The sequence below is a fragment of the Psammomys obesus genome, unplaced genomic scaffold (assembly GCF_907164565.1).
Source record: "Psammomys obesus unplaced genomic scaffold, mPsaObe1.curated_primary_1811, whole genome shotgun sequence".
NCBI lineage: Eukaryota > Metazoa > Chordata > Mammalia > Rodentia > Muridae > Psammomys > Psammomys obesus.
Window position 1 is genome coordinate 12,632,671 of NW_026595981.1, and position 20,714 is coordinate 12,653,384.

General features: G+C 44.8%; 1 pseudogene; it reads right to left on the bottom strand.

The window, feature by feature from the left end:
• Window positions 1-16,791: 16,791 nt before the first annotated feature.
• On the bottom strand, window positions 16,792-16,917 carry LOC129686625 (small nucleolar RNA SNORA17; annotated as a pseudogene).
• Between the last annotated feature and the right edge of the window lie 3,797 nt (window positions 16,918-20,714).

The window sequence follows — 20,714 nt, forward strand, 5'->3', positions numbered from 1 at the left end:
GGAAGGAAGGAAGGAAGGAAGGAAGGAAGGAAGAAAGGAAGAAAGGAAGAAAGGAAGAAAGGAAGAAAGAAAGAAACCTCCCTGGGCAATTGAAAGCCTCTACATGCTCATCAGTGGGAAGAGGATTAGAATGGGCTTGTCAAAGCAGAGGGCTGGAAGCTATAAAATGGGCAGAGGTGGAGCAGAAGCTCCCAGAGGCATTGTGGGAGCTGCCCCAACAAAGGGCAGTACACTTTTATCTTTGGCTTCTCCCTATGGTGTAACCCATCTCTTGATAGTCACCTCCTGAAATGCCAGCATGGCTTTTTATTGTCTTTGTGGCCTATTACAATTAATAACCACTCCTCAGTATCTTTATCAGTTAGAGAGGCACACTGATGTCTCTGCAGAGGAGTTGCTGCCTTTACCTTACCTTAAAATGCTCAAGAAAGGCCAAGCCTGGTGGTGTAGGCCTGGAATTCCAGCTGCTCAGGAGACAGGCAGGAGGAGGCAAGTTCAAGACCAGCCTGAACTCTGAAATAAATTCAAGGCCATCCTGAGCAACTTGCTGAGACCCTGCTTCAAATTAAAGAGTAGGCCGTGCTGGGGATAGCTCAGCAGCTGAGTGCTTGCCTTACCTGCACAGGATCTGTGTCCCATCTCTACTGCCCAACTCCCCAAAAAGAAAGAGGAGATGAGGACAAGAAATGAGAGTCACACATTGCTAGTAACTGTCAGAAAAGGGGAATAAGTGAACAGTAAAGTTCACGTCTCTATTTTGTGGATATATCAGTATTTTCACGGTTAAAAATAGTAAGATGAAGCCAGGCGGTGATAGTGTCACACCGTTAATCCCAGCACTTGGGAGGCAGAGGCAGAGACAGAGGCAGGTAGATCTCTGAGTTCCAGGACAGCCAGGGCTACACAGAGAAACCCTGTCTCGAAAAACCAAAAGAAAGAGAAGGAGGAGAGGTGGTGAGAGCTGACGGGATGGCTCAGTGAGCAACAAACTTGTGGTAAGAGCGATGACCTAAGCAACCCATGTAAAGTTAGAACTGACTCCACAAGGTTGTCCTCCAACCATGTAGACCATGAGAGGCATGTACTCCACACAGACAGATAACACACACACACACACACACACACATCACTACAGACAGAAGGATAAAAATAAAATAAAACATAAAGAAATAAGATGAGGGTGCTAGAGAAATTAGCCAGCAGGTAAGTTGCTTGTGCTGTGAGGACCAGAATGTAGAGCCCCAGCACCCGGAGTGACCGAGAAAGACACCTGATGTCAACCTCTGGCCTCCAAACACGCGCACCCTTTTGTTACCCTACACACACATGCACAAAACACGCGCATTTTTACTGGATGTGAAAGGCCACGGAGGTGCCCTCATCCTGATATTTTTATATCTCTGCAGTATTTTGAATTTTTACTTTAAATAAACTATCTATCATCAACCACGATGATAAAGATTTGAAAGTGAAGTAACACACAAAGGAATCGCGTCTCCTAGATAACAGGCGGCCGCGATGCAGTGCTCCTAGATATAGCAAATGAGATCTATTTAACGTGCCAGAGCCACAGACTCAGTTACTCACAAATGAAAATGCATTCCGCCACCGGCATCACCCACTGCCAAGTACCAAGCGACACTCCCAGCGATTTACCTGCTAGCGTAAGTGAATTCCCATCTGTTCCTGAGAGCCAGCCATGACGACCGTGATCCTGAAACCAGTGGATGCCACCACGGGCCTAAAATGTCGAAAGATTCAACTTTTGCCTCCTTAAAAATATCCAGAGCTTCTTATCACCTATGGGAAAATAGTTAAGATTTACTTATAATTCACCAACCACCCAGAAAATTAAAATATGAAAAGAGACATTCATTTCTTGGGTTATCACTTCGGCAGGTTAGGTTTTAGAACTCCTCGACACTGTGAGAGTTTAGGGAAACAGAAATCACAGTGGTCTAACCATAACTTGAAATGTATACTACATTCACACATACGTAATATTCTCCCCTAGGCATTTGTCAGAACAACAGGAGCTAATTCTTAAAAATGTATATTTAAGAATGCACAGTCCTCACAGAATACTGATAATATTGATTAAACCAGAAGCAATGCCAATAAACAAGCACAAAGTATTGCTAAAATAAAACACGACACCTCCACGTGATGAAATTCGAGATGTGATGATGATGAATTCTTACTCTAATATAATTTTTGATTACATGATATTTTAGTTTGTTGGGTATTGACACTATTTTCAAGAAATAATTATGAAACATTTTTAACATTTGAAGTTGTTTTTTGAAGCAGGATCTCACTATGAAGCCTTGGCCTGGGTGTAAATCAGGCTACCCTCAAACTTGGGGCGAGTTCCCTGCCTCCTGAGTGCTGGTACTGCAGGCAGAGGCTACCGTGCCCGGCTGACATTTTGTTAAAAGGTTATAAGATCAAAATGCTAACAGCGGTAGCTAGTGCTTATCTCCAATTGAAGAACTTGATTGCATATCCCCCCCCCCCCCGGCCTTTACCAATTTTCCTCATTTCTCACAGTTTACAAATGGTCATGAGATTTCCACTCAGCAAAAGAAATATCACATTAAGTGAACACAGGAAGCAAAGAGGAGAGCTGAAGGCTTCTAGGTGTGGCTCAACACCAGCTCTGTCTGCTCAGCCCTGTCTGGGGAAAGATGTCCTGAGAACTTGGGGACATCAACAGGAGAGGAGCTGGGAGAGAAGTGGAGGGGAGAAAGAGGAGAAGAGAAGTGTGTGCATAAAGAGAGCCACACACATACACCCCACCAAGCTCTGGAAAAAGAACGGAAAGCAGCAAGTCCCCACCGCAGAACCAGCCATTCCCCCCACTCCTCTTGACAAGCAGCCCTAATGGCCGCAGCCACAAGCCTTTCTCTGACAGCCCTGCTCCAGGAGACCCCACTCGTTTTTCTCAGTGTGTGATCATCTCACACCTTTGCTTCAAACCCAAATTCATCTCAGACTCTCCCGCCCTGTCTCCCAGCCCCTCGCCCAGCCAGGCTTCTCCCCTGGACGCCACACATATTGTCATCACGGCAGAGTGCCTCTTCCTTTGGAATCGCCGGCCGGTCATTCCTCCCACCTGCCTTATAGTTCTGGGCTCCCGGGAGGGTTCCTGCCTCCGGATTGCGCTCCATTTTAATCCATACCGTGTTGCACAGCATGCAGTCTGCTCCTCAAGGGACGCCTTCCCCACCTAGTGCAAAATGTTTTCAGAAGAACTCCAAGGCTGTTTGTTGTCTGCAGGAAAGAACTGACTTTTAGGCAGAGATCCAGGAGCGCCCTCATGTCTATTCTAGAGAGTGCTCCATCTTTCTAGAATAATCCACCGCTTAGTAGCTATCACAATCACCTATCATCACGGTCATACTCATCAGTATTTATTGACTGGGTATTTCCTGTGTGTTAGGCACTACGCTAAATATTTCAGAAGCATTGTCTTATTAAATGCTTTTCATGCATAGGAGATGGGATGAATGATCTCCATGCATATGTAAACTGAAGCTTATGGGGGTAAATAATCACCCCAGGTCACACTGAAAATGCCTAGCAGAGCCAGATCTAACTGGTCTCAGAACCTGCACTCAGAACTATGTTTCTCTTCTCCCTTGTTTTCCTCTAAATAGCCTCAGGGTCAACCACTTGAGGGACCCTCCAAGGTCCCTCAGGTGACAGTGTTCCCTGTCAACGCTGTTTGGTCCTGCTCAGCTAGCTGCATCCCACTTTTCTTTGAAGGCTTAGGAGTCACTAGGTCTTCTAGAACATTGTCATGTGTCCATGTTTTTCCATGAGGATGTCTCTGTCACCTCAGGCAGGATAACCTTGATGTGAGGCCAACATGCCACCTACTGCATGGTGCCCCGTGCACACAGTCTCTCACAGAGAGAATGCTTACTCTGGGATGGCTGGAGTGTTGGAATGGGCCAAACTCCCTGCAGCTGAGGAATGGGGGGAATAGCTCTGGATGGAGGGGCCTGGAAATGCAGGGACCCCAATTCCTAACACATAGGTGTCTAGGAAAGCACAAGCTTTGCATTTGCAAGGCCTGCCTTCCTCCCACAGACCCCTGAGGGTCTTTGCAATGTTTCCCCAACCTGTAGGAGCAGGAGAGCTGGCTTGGGGGGAGGGGGCTGCAGACAGGGAGCAGAGGATTCCCAAGCTCTTTCTGTTGTTACTCTGTTGTGTCTCTCATTGGTCATTGCTCTTAGGACGTCAGTCTACTTGACACTGACAGAGAAGAGGAGGATCCATGAGCTCCCCACACAGGAGTAAGCCTAGCAGGTGGCCACCTCTGGAGCATTAACAGCTTTAGTACACACTTATTTAAGAGATTTAAGACAATAAAGGAGAAGAGTGGCCATGGAGAAGGAATGAAAATCTGGGGTGAGTAGGAGAGTGGAGAGGCAGGAGGAGGAAGGTGAGATCAGAGAAGATTAAAAAGGGACTATTAGGGAGTGGGAAGTGAGAGAATAAGGCCTGCTTGTCTCTTCTCTGGGTGTGGGAAGAAGCTGCAGTACGGGTGTGGGCATTGTGGGGAGAAAACTGTGTCTATATTTTGCCTCCCCTCCCACCCTCTAGCCTAAATTCTCCCCAACACATAAACCAGCATAGACAAAAGTCTTAGCTCCAGAGAGAACTAGCTCTTCTCCAAATCTCTCTCCTCCAAGATTCCTGACCGGTGACTTCTCCACTCCTTACCTCCACCCTAGGCCGGACTCACAATGGGTTTTATCTGGAGCTTCTAGGCCATGACTCGGCCACGGGAAGGACACCGAAGCCATCACCTACCTCCAGCCCAAAGGGCCAGGGAGACTCAGAGCCTCCATCTTCTACCCATGCTTCTCCTACAGCTCCCTTCCCCTGTCCATCTCTCAGGCCAGAATAGAGAAGATTATCTTTAAGAAAGACAATCTCTCGAGGGACAAAAGTTAATCTTGATGGGTTCAGGCTGCTGGGGGTGAAGGAGCAATGGGAGTTATTAAAAAAAATAAATAAAAGTCTGGAGCTGTTGCATCAGATGAGGGAAATCATTGAGAGACTGCCTTGGGGCCTGGGCTTCAGGATGACAGCTCACAGGACCAAGATGAGAGTAAGAACCCCAAGGGGAAGTGAATCCCAGGGAGGTTTATGAGAAGGAAGGCCCCGGGGTCAGCACCATGGACAGCGACGGGGTTGCCACCTCTGTCGCTGCAGTTGGAAAAGCGAGAAATGTCCTAAGACACTACCCAAGTCGTACCCCCCTACAGAGTAAACCCCAAAGCCTTTCTCACCTGGACCCCCTCATCCCAGCTTCCAACCTTCTCTCCTCACAAGCAGAGGGAATTATTCACTATGAATTGCCTGCATTCCCTCTCAAAATGTAATTGACATCTAAAATGCACCACACCCCAGGGGCGGTGTCCAGGATCTCACACATGCCAGGCTAGTGCTCTGTCACCACACTGAAGCCCCATCTCTTCTCTGACCTTCAGTTCCGAAGGCCCGAGCTTGCCTTGAACTCTTTCCACAGCCCAGGCTCACCTTCCTGTCTTGCCTCACAGCCTCTCAGATGGCTAGGATCCCAGACCTATGCCACCAGGTTCGACATAAGTTCATTACTTCTGTTTGTTTGTTTGTTTGTTTGTTTGTTTGTTTACTTTCTGTATAAGGGTGTTTTGCTTGTATGTCTGTCTGTGCACCACGTGGATGTCTGGTGCCAACCCGAGGCATCAGATCCCCTGAGACTGAAGTTTAGACTGTTGTCAGCTGCCATGTGGATGCTGGGAATCAGAACTTTTTAAAAAGAGCAGCTAGTGCCCTTAACTGCTAAGCCATCTATCCGGCCCCTTTGCTTGCCACTTTAAAGTGTGCAATTCATGCAGGCAGTGGTGGTACACCCCTTTGATCCCAGCACTCGGGAGGCAAAAGCAGTCAGATCTTTGAGTTTGAGACCAGCCAGCACAGCCAGAGCTACACAGAGAAACCCTGTCTTGAAAAAGAAAGGTACAATTCAGTGGAGAATTAGTATGTTGCCTTATGTTGCTCCATCATTAACTCCAGAGCATTTCTGTCACTCCCCGAAGATACCATGTATCCTTAGCAGCCACAATCTTTTCTGTTCTCCTAAATTCCTGGTAACCACTAATCTGCTTTTATTAGGAGCGCCTGTGTGGAGTAGCCTGTTCTGGATTTCATTATTGATTTTTATTCTGGTTTCCCGTGCTTGTTTCCAAGTTTCACCCATGTTCTGACACGCATCGGGACGTCATTATTTTTTCATGACTGAAGTATATTCCACTGAATGGACGTACCACATTCATGTGTATATTTAGTCCAATTATTGGTCATTTGGGATGTTACAGTAGGTATTGTGGTTAAAGAACTAGGAACATTCATGAAAAAAATATTTTATATGGCGACAGCCTTTTATTCATCTGAGATATATACCTGAATGATGTGAGATTACTGCATTTATAGATCAGTCTATGTCAACCTTTTGAAGAATAGCCAGATTGTCTTTCAAAACACCATTCTATACCTACCAGAAGTATTAAAGGATTATAATTTCTCCACATCATAACCAGCGCATTTTATTATCTGCATTAGTTACTTTGTTATTGCTACGATAAAACGCCATGACTAAGGCAAACTTAAAGAAGAGTTTGTTTAAACTGGCAGTTCTGGAGGCTTAGAATTCCTGATGGTGAAGAGAATTTAAGGCCATAGGAAGTTGAGGACTGACATCTTGAACTACAAGCAGGAAGCAGGAAGCAAACACTAAAAGACATGAGTCTTTAAAACTCTCAAAGCCCACCTCCAGTGACATACTTACCCCAGAAGGTCACATGTCCTTGCTAAAACAGAGCCACCAACCGGAGACCAAGTGTTCAAGTGTCTGTGGGGACATTATGCATTCAAACCTCCACACCATCTGTCTTTTCAGTTTAGCCATCCTTGTGAAGATAAAATGGTCTCTCATATTTTAATGTGCGTATTGTCGGTGATGTTTGATGTTTTATATGCTTATCCGTCATTTGTATATCTGCTTTGGAGAAATATTAATTCAAAAACTTTGTTTTTATCTATCTATCTATCTATCTATCTATCTATCTATCTATCTATCTATTTGTGTGATGCTAGGGAGCCAACCCAATGCTTCATGGATATAAAACAAATACTCTACCAACTGAATTATATTTCTAGCCCCTATTTTTAAAATTGGGTTGCTTATCATCTGTTACTGAATTGTAAGAGTTCTTTACACACTCTGGCTGATACTGAACCATTATAAGATATGAAAATTGGAGGCTGGCAAGATGGATCAGCTAAAAGCTCCTTCCACCGAGCCTGAAGATCTAAATTTGATCTCTAAGACCCACAAGATAAAATGAGAAAAGCTGATTCCTGAAAGTTGTCCTCTCACCTCTGTGTGTGCTCAGTGGGTACATGTATACGTACACACACACTAAATAAGTAGATAAATGCAAAATCGGTAAGGTATTGTAAATATTTCCTCCATTCTGTAGACTAACCTTCCACACTTTTTGAAACAGGGTCTCAATATATAGCCCAGACTAGCCTTAAATTCATGATCCTCCTGCACCTGCCTCCTGAGTATAGCATGCACCACACAGCTTACATTCTTAAGAATATAATATGGGGCTGGAGAAATGGCTCAGAGGTTAAGAGCTCTGGCTGTTCTTCCAAAGGTCCCTGAGTTCAATTCCCAGCAACCACATGGTGGCTCACAACCATCTATAATGAGATCTGGTGCCCTCTGTTGGTATGCAGGCACACATGCAGGCAGAATGCTGTATACATAATAAATAAATCTTTAAAAATGAAAAAAAAATATGATATAAAGAACATCTTTATTGTCATAAATAGACAATAGTCATGGTTGTTTCTTTTGTTGTTTTGTTATGATCCAGGTGTCAGGTTTAATACTCCACTGCCACATATGGGGTCATGAAGATTTGGTCTATTCCATCTAAGAGTTTAAGTTTTCATTCCACTCTGATGCCTGCAGAAGCTCACAAGCTCTGCCAGAAACCAAAAAGATCATGAAGCAGCTTAGCTGCCAGGAAAAGACCTTCAGGGTTTTACTTTTAAAAAGTATCATTGACCATAGAAAGAACTCAAATAAGCAGATGAATGAAATAAGGAAAGTAACTCAGGACCAAGGCAAGAAATTTACCAAGTGCATGAAATCGTTAGTAATTTGGAGGAAAAATTTAAACTTGTGGAGTGAATTCAGCAATGAAATTAAAGCTCAGAAGAACAAATTTCGAGGATTGCAGACAAGGCTGAGACAATAATACATTAGACATATATAAAGAAAAAATTAATAAACATGACCCAGACTTGTAAGAACTCTAGGCTATGTCCAAGAGACCAAACCTAAGAATCCATAGGATTCATAGAGCTAGGAGCTGAAACAAAACCTAAAGATATAGACTATCTATTCCATTAAATTATAGCAGGAAATTTCCTGAACCTAAAAAAGAAACGGACATTCAAACACAAGAGGCATACAGAACACCAAGTAGACATGGCCAGAAAAGAAACCCTTCATGAACTATCACAGTCAAGATGTCAAAGTTACAAAGCCAGTCGATAATCCTAAAAGCTGTTAAGCAGAAGACGTCAACTCACATACAAAGGCAGAAGCCATTCATCCAAGAATAGATAACAATTACAAATATTTATGTGCCGTATCCTGGGTTCCCAGTTCCCTAAAACAAACACCAAAAGGCGTGAAAAGCAAGAAGGGTCCTGGCAGAGGACTCTCACATCTACTGTCACCTTTAAATGGGTCTTCTAAGCTAAATGCCTACAAAGAAACTCAGACTTAATTATATTATGGGTCAAGTGGATTTAGCAGATAGCGATAGACTATTCCGTTCAACAGATAGAGGATATGCATTTCTTTCAGTGGTTCACAGAACCTTTTCTAAAGTCGGTCATCTTCTATGCCACAAAGGAAGCCTTAACAAATAAAAAGAACTCAAGAAAGAAAGGATCACTTGTATCTCTCTTATCAATCCACAATGAAATAAAACCAGAAATCCACAGCAAGATCCCCTGAGACTGAAGTTTAGACTGTCGTCAGCTGCCACGTGGCTGCTTCACCAATTCCTGAAGACCGAACAAACACTTTTCAATGAACACTGAATCACTGAAGAAGTCAGGGAGGGAATTAAAACATTCCTAGGATAATTTAAAATAACTAGCACAACCTACCAGATTCTCTGGGTAAGGTCAGCCTGAAAGGGAAAATTTATAGTTGCCAACGTTCAGAAGAAGAAACACAAATAGCCAATAGGTATTTTTAAAATTGTTCAACATACTTGGCCATTAGAGAAATTCGTATGAAAACTACTTAGAGACTCCATTCCACCCCAGTCAGAATGGCTGATGTCAAGAAAACAAACTACCAGAAATGATGACAAGAATATGAGGGAAGAAGCTGGACGTCTGTAATCCCAGAACTCGGGAGGCAGAGGCAGGTGGATCTCTGTGAGTCTGAGGCCAGCCAGGTCTACAAAGAGAGCCCAGGACAGCCAGGGCTACCCAGAGAAACCCTGTCTTGGAAAAAAAATATTAGGGAAGGGGACTCTTATTTGATATTGATATGTGAACTGGTGAAACCACTTAAAGAAATAAATATGGAACTTAAAAAACCACATAAAGAAATCAATATGGAACTTAAAAAAACAAACAAACAAATTATCGTATGTACCAATAAGACTTAGTGTGTCAATGTAGGCCAGTTATTTTTGTGTACAGACCAAGGCGGGTGTCCGAATTTTCTGTTTTGCACATGGCTGCTCAGTTGTTTCCTACTCTTTGTTGAAGAAACTGTTCTTTCTCCACGGAATGTCCTTTGTCTTCCTTATGAAAAGCCAACTGCCCACAGAAGTTCAGGTTTATTTCCGGATTCTCCGTTCTATTCCATTGGTTTGTGGACCTGTTCTTGGGCTAGTACTGCATTATTTTGATTACTGTAGCTTTGTAGTAAACCTTTAAGTTGGGACATAGAGAGACTGCTTATTTCATTGTCATCAGTGTCGTTTTTGCCTCCTTGAGGCTTCTTCCTGTATACAAGAATTTGAAGACTTTTTGGTTTTTTTTTTTCAAACAAAGGGAGAAAAAAGAAGTTTAATGAAGACAAAAATTCAAGTTCAGGTCCCCACAGTGTTATGGCAAAGGCTTTACCATCTGAGCTACCCCACCCCCACCCCCTCCTGTCTCTGCTTTCCACTGTGAAGCTCAGCACATGTGAAATTTCCTATGGCCTGAGACTCCATATGAGCTCAACCTGGCTTCACATCACGGTCCTGCTACCTTAGCCTCTCAATGCACACTTTGAGCCATCATGTGGCTGACTTCCGGATTACTTTTATTATTTTTTAACCCCTATTTACTTGTGGGAGGGCGGGCTGTGTGTGGGCGAGGGCGTGTGCGTGCACGCCTGTGACACTGCATATGTGTAGAGCTCAAAGGATGACTTTCAGGAGTTTGTCCTCTCCTTCCACCGTGTGTGATTCAGGGATCAATGTCAGGCTTGACAGCAAGCACCTTTACCCGATCAGTGATCTTGCTGGCCCTCTGTTTGTCTTTGGACGCTTTGATTCTAATGAACTTCAGTGTGAATCTCCTTAGCTCATCCTATTGATGTATAATTGATCTTCTTGGATGTGTAGATTTACATCTTTTATAGAATTTGGGATTTGAAAAATCATTATTTTAAAAATATTCTTCTGAAATCAGGGTCAGATGAAAGGGGAGGAGGTCCTCCCTATCAGTGGACTTGGAAAGGGGCAAGGAGGAGATGAGGGAGGGAGGGTGGGATTGGGAGGGAATGAGGGAATGGGATACAGCTGGGATACAAAGTTAATAAACTGTAGCTAATATTAAAAAAATAAAATAAATAAAAAATATTCTTCTGCTTTCTTTATTCTCTCTTTTTATGAAACTCACAAATTATGTATGATGCTCATATGTTTGGTGGTTTTCCAGGGGTCTCTTAGATTCTGCTCAGTTTTCCTTGTTCTTTTTTTCTTCTTCTCCTCATGCTGTGTAAGCTCATTTATTCGGTTCTCAGGATCATTGATTTTCATTCTATCTATGTATATATGTATGTATCTATCTATTTATCTACCTAGCATCTATCTATCTATCTATCTATCTATCTATCTATCTATCTTCTATCTCTATCTCTATCTCTATCTCTATCTCTATCTCTATATCTCTATCTGAGACAGAATTTCTCTGTGTAACTCAGACTGTCCTGGAACTTGCTCTGTAGACCAGGCTGGCCTTGAACTCACAGAGATCCACCTGCCTCTACCTCCCAAGTGCTGGGATTAAAAATATGCCCTGGGGCTGGAGAGATGGCTCAGCAGTTAAGAGCACTTGGCTGCTCTTCCAAAGGACTTGAGTTCAGTTCTCAGCAATCACACGGTGGCTCACAATCACCTGATTCTCACAATGCATCTGATTCTCTCTTCTGGTGTGCATGAAAATAGAGCACTCATACAAAAAAAAAAAAAAGCATGAATAAAGAAAGGCATGCAGCACCACACCTGGCCTTGATTCCTTTTTCTATCTGATTAAATCTCTTGTTGAACTCAGCATTGTTTTTTAATCTTGGCTGTTAACTTTTCAGCTCCCCGGAATCTCTGTTTCCTTGTGATAATTTCTTCCTTTTATTGATACTGATATTTATTCCCTCCCACTTACTCATACATCACTCCCTGACTTCTTGTAAGTAACCCGCTGCCCATGATTTACTTTTGCATATTCGAGCATGTTTCAGACAATTACTTTTAAGCCTTCATCTAATAATTCTGAGGCCTAGGGTCCCTGGGGCACACTTTCTGTCCATTTTTCTTTCCCTGTGAAGGGTGGTATGTTCCTGTTTCTTTATGTGTTCTTTAATATTTTTGTGGAGGAGTTTCCATTTGAATACTGTGTGCATTAACTATGGATCTCCCTTCCACAGACTGCTTCTGTTCCTGAAGGAAATTTACAGTCATCCATTTATTTAGTAAAAAATTAAACAAGAAAACAACCTAACTCAGATTTTTTAAAAACGAGGCATGGAACAAAACAGAGTGTTCGAAAAAAAAAAAAAAAAAAAAAAAAAAAAAGTTCAACATCTTTAGCCATCAGATAAATGATGTAAACTAAAACTTCTTTGAGATTTCGCTTATTTATCTAGTTCTAGAGGCTGTAGGAAGTCAAAGATCAGGTGCCAGCATTTGGAAAAGGTAGTCTTTTTTTTTTTTTTTTGAGATTTATTTGCATTTGTTTTATTTAAGTGTGTATGTGTGTATGTCTGTGCAGGTGTATCACGTGTTTGCCTGTGCCCACAGAGGCCAGGAGAGAAATCTCCACTCCCCTGGAGCTGGAGGTACAGATGGTTGCGAGCCCTCTGATGTGGCTGCTGGGAAGTGAACTTGGGTTCTCTAGAGGAACAGTGTAGGATCTCTATCGCTGTGATCAAATAGCAAGTTGGGGAGGAAAGGGCTTTTGGCTCACACTTCTGTATTGCTGTTCATTAACAAAGGAAGTCAAGACAGGAACTCAAACAGGGTAGGAACCTGGAGGCAGGAGCTAATGCAGAGGCCATGAAAGGCTGCTTTTACTGGCCTGCTCCACATGACTTGTTCAGTCTGCTTTTCCACAGAACCAAAGACCACCATCCCAGGGATAACCCCACCCAGAATGGGCTGGGCCTTTCCTCATCAATAACTACTTAAGAAAATGCTTTACATCAAATCTTACGGAGACATTTTCTCAATTAAGATTCCTACCTTAGGGCTGAAGAGATGGCTCGGAGGTTAAGAGCACTGGCTGCTCTGTCAAGGTCCTAAGTTTAATTTCCAGCTACCACATGATGGCTCACAACCATCTATAATGAGATCTGGTGCCCTCTTCTGGCCTGCAGGCGTACATGCAGAGAGAACATTGTAAATAAATCTTTAAAAAAAAAAAAAGATTCCTTCCTTTCAGATAAGTCTAGTTTGTGTATCAAGTCGTCATAAGGCGAGCCAGCACAACCAGCAAGAACTCTTAACCACTGAGCCATCTCTCCAGGCCCTGGGGAAATCGTCTTAAAGTATCCTTCTGTGGAAGAAGGGAAACCAATTCCCTTCAAGCCCTGTGACCTCATTCAAGGGGGAGGATCCCTAGTGGATAAATTACCCCTTAAAGGCTTCATAGAATACTTCCGTCCCACAAACAAGCTTCTGAATTTTGGAGGAGAAACGTTCCAACCACAGCGATGCCTCAAGAGAGGCTTCGAGGGAGGAACTTCCTTGTCCCACTGTCACATGAGACCATGTGGAAGGCATGAGCTACTAAGCAGAGGTTCCTCGCCAGGCACCACACTTTGCTGGCACCGTGATCTAGGATTTTCCAACTTCCAGGGCTGAGGGAGATAAACTTACGTTGTTCATAAATTGCTTTTGTTACAGCAGCACAAACGAACTGACACCCAAGCATAATGAGGTCACACCAAAAAAAGACATGTTTATCACATGCATCCTAACTGTACCCTACAGTTAGAACACCATCCAACTTCTTATTTTAAATAAAATAAAATCTGGAGCATTGGAAAGTATATTACAGCAAGCAACTTGGGGAAAATAGTCAAAACTTGAATAATAACCAATATGGAGTTTAACTCTTTGATTTTTGTTTTTCCTTCCATAGCTACTCTCTTAGAATTAGGGGGATAGAGGCTGTAGAGATTGTTCAGTGGTTAGGACCACTAATTGCTTTTATAGAGTGTCTTAGTTAGGGTTTTTTTTAGTTAAGGCTGTGAGGAGACACCGTAACCATGGCAACACTTACGAAGGAAAACATTTCATTGGAGCTGGCCTACGGTTCAGAGGTTTAGTCCATTATCATCATGGCAGGAAGCATGGCAGCATCCAGGCAGACGTGGTGCTGGGGAAGGAGCTGAGAGTTCTACATCTTGATCCATAGGCAGCAGAAAAAGATTGTGTCCCTGGGCATGGCTTGAGCATATATGAGATCTCAAAGCCTGCTTCCACAGTGGCACGCTTCCTTCAACAAGGCCACACCATTCCCACTCAGCCCACCAGGATCCCCAGCATCCACATGGCAGCCCACAACCATACACAACTCGTCTCAGAGGATCCAGCGACTCTCCTGCCTTTCACAGGCACTAGGCATGCACACAACACACAGGCACATATGTAAGCAAAACACTTATGCATATAAAATAAATCTTTATTAAAAAAGACATTAAGGCCGGAAGCCTTTAATCCCAGTACTTGGGAGGCAGAGGCAGATGGATCTTTGTGAGTTTGAGGCCAGCCTGGTCTTACAGAATGAGTTCCAGGACAGCCAAGGCAACACAGGGAAAACCTGTCTTGTCTTAAACCACTACCACCCCACCCTCCCCCAAAAAAAAGAATTGAGAAAGGGATGAAAAAACTTACACAGTGCTTTTTTTTTTTTCTCTCTCTCTCTTTATTTTCACCAGCTGGCCCCAAGACAGATGCAGGCAAGGGAAGTTTATGAGAGCGCAGAGTGGCTGAAAGTTCCATTTTGTACTCAAGAGTACCAGGAAATGCAGCACCTAGACACCAGATTGTGGAGAGAGAATCGCTGCAGGGGCAGCTGGGGAATAGACCCTTAAACCTGTGCATGGGGAGAACTTGAAGCAATGTAGCAGAGGCTTTGGGAACTGAGGCGTGGCATAAGCCATCAGCTGGGTCTCGGACGAGCACAGAGGTGTTCCCATGTGGTGCAGACCCAGATGTCCCTGCAAAGCCTTTGAAAAAGAGTCAGGCAGTGATGTCCTACCCCACATAAGGCTGGTCAGAAAGGACGACTCAAGCCAACCAACAAAACTGGCACTCTCCAGAATGCTGACAAGACTCAATGCAGTATCTCCAGTGTACAGTCTAAAATTATTTAACACACACAAGTGGAGACTCCTTCAACAACATGCAAGAGAAAAGAGAACCAGTAAACACCAGCCCCAGCATGTCTAAAGGCAAGGTCAACATTTACTACGGCGACTTCCGGTGCATTGCCAAAACCTCAGATGCATGGTCTTCTGAGGTCTTCTGTGCTCCTGAACTGTGAGTATATGGGCTAAGGAGGAGTTTCTCTCAATAAACAATAAACACTTTTAAAAAATTTCCGCAGGCTTTTTATAATAGTAGCCTATTATAGCTATAAAAGCTTTATAAGACAAAAGTAAACACACCTGATAAATGGATGGATAATGGTTCTCATTTTTTTTTTAATTGAATGCTATTTTGTGGTTGCTGTTGTTTCAAGACAGGGTTTCTCCATGTAACCCTGACTGTCCTGACTCTCACTGTAGACCATGGTGGCCTCGAACTCAAAGATTTCCCTGCCTTTGCTTCCCAAGTGCTGGGATTAAAGGCATGCGTCACCACCGCCACCACCCATCGAATAGCATTTTAAAAAACGTTTTTATTGATTCTTTGTGAATTTCACATCATGCACCCCAGTCCTGATCATCTCCCCATTCCCTCATATCCACTCTTAGCCTTGGTAACCTCCCCCAAAAATAAAATAAAACATACACAAACAACAACAAAAACAAAGCATAGGAGACATCTCACCGTGGAAGCTGTAGTGTGTCACTGTGTGTCCCATAGTATATCCCTCTGTCCACACATCTGCAAATGTTCACTTCAATGAGTCATTGGTCTGGCTTGAGGTCTCTGACTTCTGTGACACCATCAATATTGGATCCTCACCGGGACTCCTCCCGGTTATCCTGTTGTTGCCCTGTGTCATGGAGATAATGCAACTTCGGGACAGCCCAAGTCCCAACCATTCACAGATTATATAGATTTTGGAATGAGCAGTTCAGAGCCCTGGATCTGAGCCTGGAGGCGTGGTTAGCTGAGCTGGTCAGCCTGCCAGCTCTTCCTTATCCACACCACCAGGGTGAGCTCTCCAGCACTGCTCCAAAGCAGCCATTGCAGCCATCAGCTGGAGGCAGGGTCAGTTCTCCAGCTCTAGAGACCTCAGGGTTGGCTTATCTGAACCCACGCCTCCAGAGCCAGATCTGTATTCCCACATGAGGTGAATGTGCAGGACCTACTCTCCCAAGTGCTAGCCACTGGGAGGGGCAGGGATATCTCTCCAGCTACTGAAGGAAGTGGGGGAAGGGCATCATCCCTGCACCCACACCACCTCATGTCAGACGCTCTCACCCTGAGAGCCGACTCACCTTTGTCACTTCCACCAGGGCCAGCTCTACTGTGCTGCTCAGACAAGGTGCAGGACCTGCTCTCCCAAGTGTTGCAGCTGGTGAGGGGCAAGGCTAGCTCACCAGCTCTCATGACCCTGAGGTCAGCACTCCCAACTGCCTAAGGTGGCAAGGGGTGAGGGGGTGGAAGGCATCTCCCCCAACCCAAGCCACCCCATAGCAATGAGCGACAGGGCCAACTCTCACACTCTCGCCCTTGGCGCTGGCTCACCTGCACCTGTCCACCCTGTGCTGCCCAGATGAGGCACAGGGCCCGCTCTCCCATGCGCTGCAGCTGGTGAGGGACAGGGCCAGCTTCCCTGCCTGCCTTAGGTGAGAAGGGGTGAGGGGGGGGGTGCTTCTCTTTCTCTCCCGTGTCACAGCAGACAAGGGGCAGGGCTAGCTCTCCCAAACTCATGCCCTCGGGGCCGGCTTCTCCTCTGCAACTCCTGCAACCAGGGCCAGCTCTGTTGTGCTTCCCGGTGCCCCTTCTCCTGAGTACTGAGAGTGTTAGGCTGCTAACCATTCGGATGGTCACAGGTCAGAACACTGAGTGTAGACATAGCTTCTCTCCCTTCTGCCACCTACCAGCACACACGTGACATCGTTGTCACAACACCTCTAGGGGCAGGTACCCAAGGCTTCCCATTCAGTGGTGGGAAAGGAAGAGAAGTCACTCTAGCCACACAGTTTAGGGCAGTAAGTTCACAATGCTTCCTAATACTGCGACTCTTTAATACAGGCTGGTGACCACCGCCCCCCCCCCACGACCATAAAATTATTCTCGTTGCTACTCCATAACTGTAATTTTGCTACTGTTGTGAATCTTAACGTAACTATCTGATATGTGGGATCCCTGATATGGGACCCCTGTGAGAGGGTCAAAAGGGTGGTGACCCACAGGTTGAGAACCGCTGATCTACACAAAAGCATTCTCACGGAAGGGCTCGCAGGTACTTAGGCTGCGATGAGATGCTGTGTCACTTTCTGGGGAGGCACGAAAACATCCTCTTCACCCCATGCAGGGCGCTAGTGGTGTTTACTAACGGAACAGTGCTGGGCTGGTGAGATGGCTCAGTGGATAAAAAAACGCTCGCTGTCTTCACTCATCCAAGCCTGATGACCTGAGTTTAATCCTCAGATCCCACAACAGAAGCAGAACTGACTCCCAGGACTTTTCCTCTGACTTCCACGTGTGCACCATGATATGCATACACTTACCCTCACATACATCATACATGTGCACATACATGCAATAACAATAAGTAAAAGAAAAGAATTAAAAAAAAAAAAAGCAGTTTTACTACGTGTAGCTTAGTTAACCATTGGTTACTATTTGTGGGTTTTATTTTTTTTTTGAGAGGGCGGGGGTTCTCTGTATAACAGCCCTGGATTCCTAGAACTTGCTTTTGTAGACCGGGCTGGTCTCAAACTCACAGAGATCTGCCTGCCTCTGCCTCTCAAGTTCGGGGACTAAAAGTGTGTGCCACCATGCCCGGCTATTGTGGTTTCTTAAGGAGTAAGGCTGAGGGCTGCTTACAGGGACACGGGTGACTCAAGGACAGCTACTTCACTAGAAGACAACCCCAGCATGGAAAATAACTCACAAAAGCTACACCCCTGAAGCTCTCTACACACCTTGGAGATGGCTCAACTAGTCACACTCTCTTCTCCCCAGCAACTGTTATCACCTGTGTGACCTCAGAAAGGGACCTTGAGACTCCTATGGTTCCGTTAGCTTCTTGAGCCCTGTAAGCTTCAGTTACTTACTGGCTCTTCTATGTTTCGTTTACTTCCTAAGTATTATTAGCTACCCTCCTGTCTCCAAGAGGGAATGTATCTATTCAGAGAAAACAGCTAATGACTCCACCAGCAGCCTGGATTCTTGCCACTGTTCTACCTCAGGTAACCTTTGTAACCTTGAGCAGGACAAGATCAGAGGATTTTAAAGCTCGATGTGGTTTCAGCCGCCATCTGATCCAACTTTATACGTAAGGATTACGCTCAGAGAAGTGATCTAACTTGCTTCAGGACATGTGGTTGGTCAATCTTGCCACTGGATGTTATGCACAGGATTTTCCTACAGGTGCTGTTTCCATCATCCCATACCCAGAGCCCCCATTTCTACACCACACAAGAGCACTGTGAGGCTCATAGAGAAAATCAACTGTGTTAACTGTGAAGAAAGGTGAAAAAAAGGGAAAAAAATCATCCAAACAAGAGCTTATTAGCATCAATGGCAATCCCATCGGAGACGGATGCTCTGTTGTGTCCCTGTGGAAGGTCATAGCTTACAGAAAGTCTGTGTTGACTGGTCCACCTCTCCCGGGGCCTGCAAACTTTTAATGGGAACGTTGAACAAGAGCCAAGGTTGCTGCTGCTAATGAGGCTCACTGGAACCACTTTAAAAGTCGTTCTACTAAACAACTGGCAGTGAGCATTGGACCTGACAATAAATTGTGTTAAGGGATATGGTTATAGATCATCCATCTCCATTTCATAGGTTGATGATCATGTCACTGACGGAACTAGCATGCCTATTACCTGGCCTAGTATGGGGATTTAGAAACATTTTGTTAGAGATAAAAGCAATAATTTAAAATGAAATTTCTGAAGGGCAGAAGTGAGAGACACGTCTAAGCTACACCTCTATGTTCAATGCTGGTCAGGTTTTTTAGGATTGTCTCTGTCTGTCTGTCTGTCTGTCTGTCTGTCTCTCTCTCTGTGTGTGTGTGTGTGTGTGTGTGTGTGTGTGTGTGTCTACTTGAAAATGCATGTGAGCCATGTGCATTTCCTTGTAGGCCAAAAGAGGGCACTGAACCCCTTGGGGGCTGGAGTTACAGGCAGTTGTAAGCCACATTTGGGTGCTGGGAACGGAACTCTGGTTCTTTGCAAGAACAGTGCACAGCTCTTAACCACTGAGCCATCTCTCCAGCCCCTTAACAGTTTAAAATTATTCCAACGGCCAAGTTCAAAGTCTCCTCTGAGACTCCAGGCAAACTCTTAGATGTGATCCCTAAGTCACAGTCTTCCGAAATCCAGTAGTTTTCATTCTCACTTGAAAATGAGAATAAAGAGGAAAGTTCTGGGCTAGGGAAATGGCTCAGAGGTTAAGAGCACTGGCTGCTCTTCCAGAGGTCCTGAGTTCAGTTCCTAGCAACCTCTTAGGGGCTCACAACTCGTCTATAGTGTGATCTGGTGCCCTCTTCTGGTGCACACGCACACATGCAAGCAGGATGCTGTATAAAGAGAGAGAGAGAGAGAGAGAGAGAGAGAGAGAGAGAAAGAAAGAGAAAGGAAAGTTCCAACCAAACTGTCTCATGACAGCGTATGAGTGCTGAAGGCTGGCTTGAGCAGACTACTATAGTTGTGAACCTCACCGCCTATCTCAGGCTGGCTTTGCTCACTGTCTGACGCCTCCACCTTAGGCGTTGCTGCCTTCTCTGGGGCTGTATACAGTTCATTGTTATTATCAACTGCTTGTGCCTGCTGGGGGAGCGGTGTGAGGGTGTAGCCTCACGACTCCCCCCACCATCCATGTCAAGTGCTCGATTTGTGCATGTACCCTCAGCTGCTGTGACTTCATGTGTGTGGCAGCCATACTGTTCCAGAAGACAGCATCCACAGAAGTCCTTCTCATCCTCTGGAGGCGACATTTTCCCCCACCCCCTCTTTGGTGACATCCCTGGGCTTTGGAGGGTATGATGGAGATGTTCCTTTTAAAGCTGAGCACTTGTGAGCACTTACTCTCCTCACACTGACCAGCTGAGCCTGGGCGTTAACTGCCACCCACTGCAAAAAGAAATTTCTCTGAGGAAGGTTGAGAACAGCCCTGTAAATACAAAGTATTTTAAAAACAGTTAAAAAAAAAAAAAGAAACAGAAATACACACGCGCACACACACAAAACAGACAGGGTGGCCTATGCATTTAATCCTAGAGGCAGAGGTAGTCAAATATCTGTGAGTTCTAGGCCAGCCTGATTTACTTTGCAATCAATTAATCAATCTGATTAACACAAAATGAAGTTGGCTATAAAACCAGGCTTGGTGAGTTTGAGTTTGGACACCCAGCATCCATGTAACCACCCAGTGGACGTGGCACTTGTCCCCTTGGTGACAATGCTGCCTGTAATGCCAGAACTTGCAGATAAAGACAGGAGACACCCCACACACACACCCAGGGCAAACTGGCTAGCTAGACTAGCTGTATCCATGAGTCCGACTGAGACCTCAGTGAATAAGGTAGGGAGCAATCAAGAAAAAAACCCTGACTTCAACTTCAGACCTCTAAGTATGCACACACACATGGACACACAGACACACACACCCCACCTAAGAACATGCTTGCAACCCCCACACACTCATACATAAGACACACACACATGCACAAAGGCACACACACACATATAAAGAAAGACAGACACACAT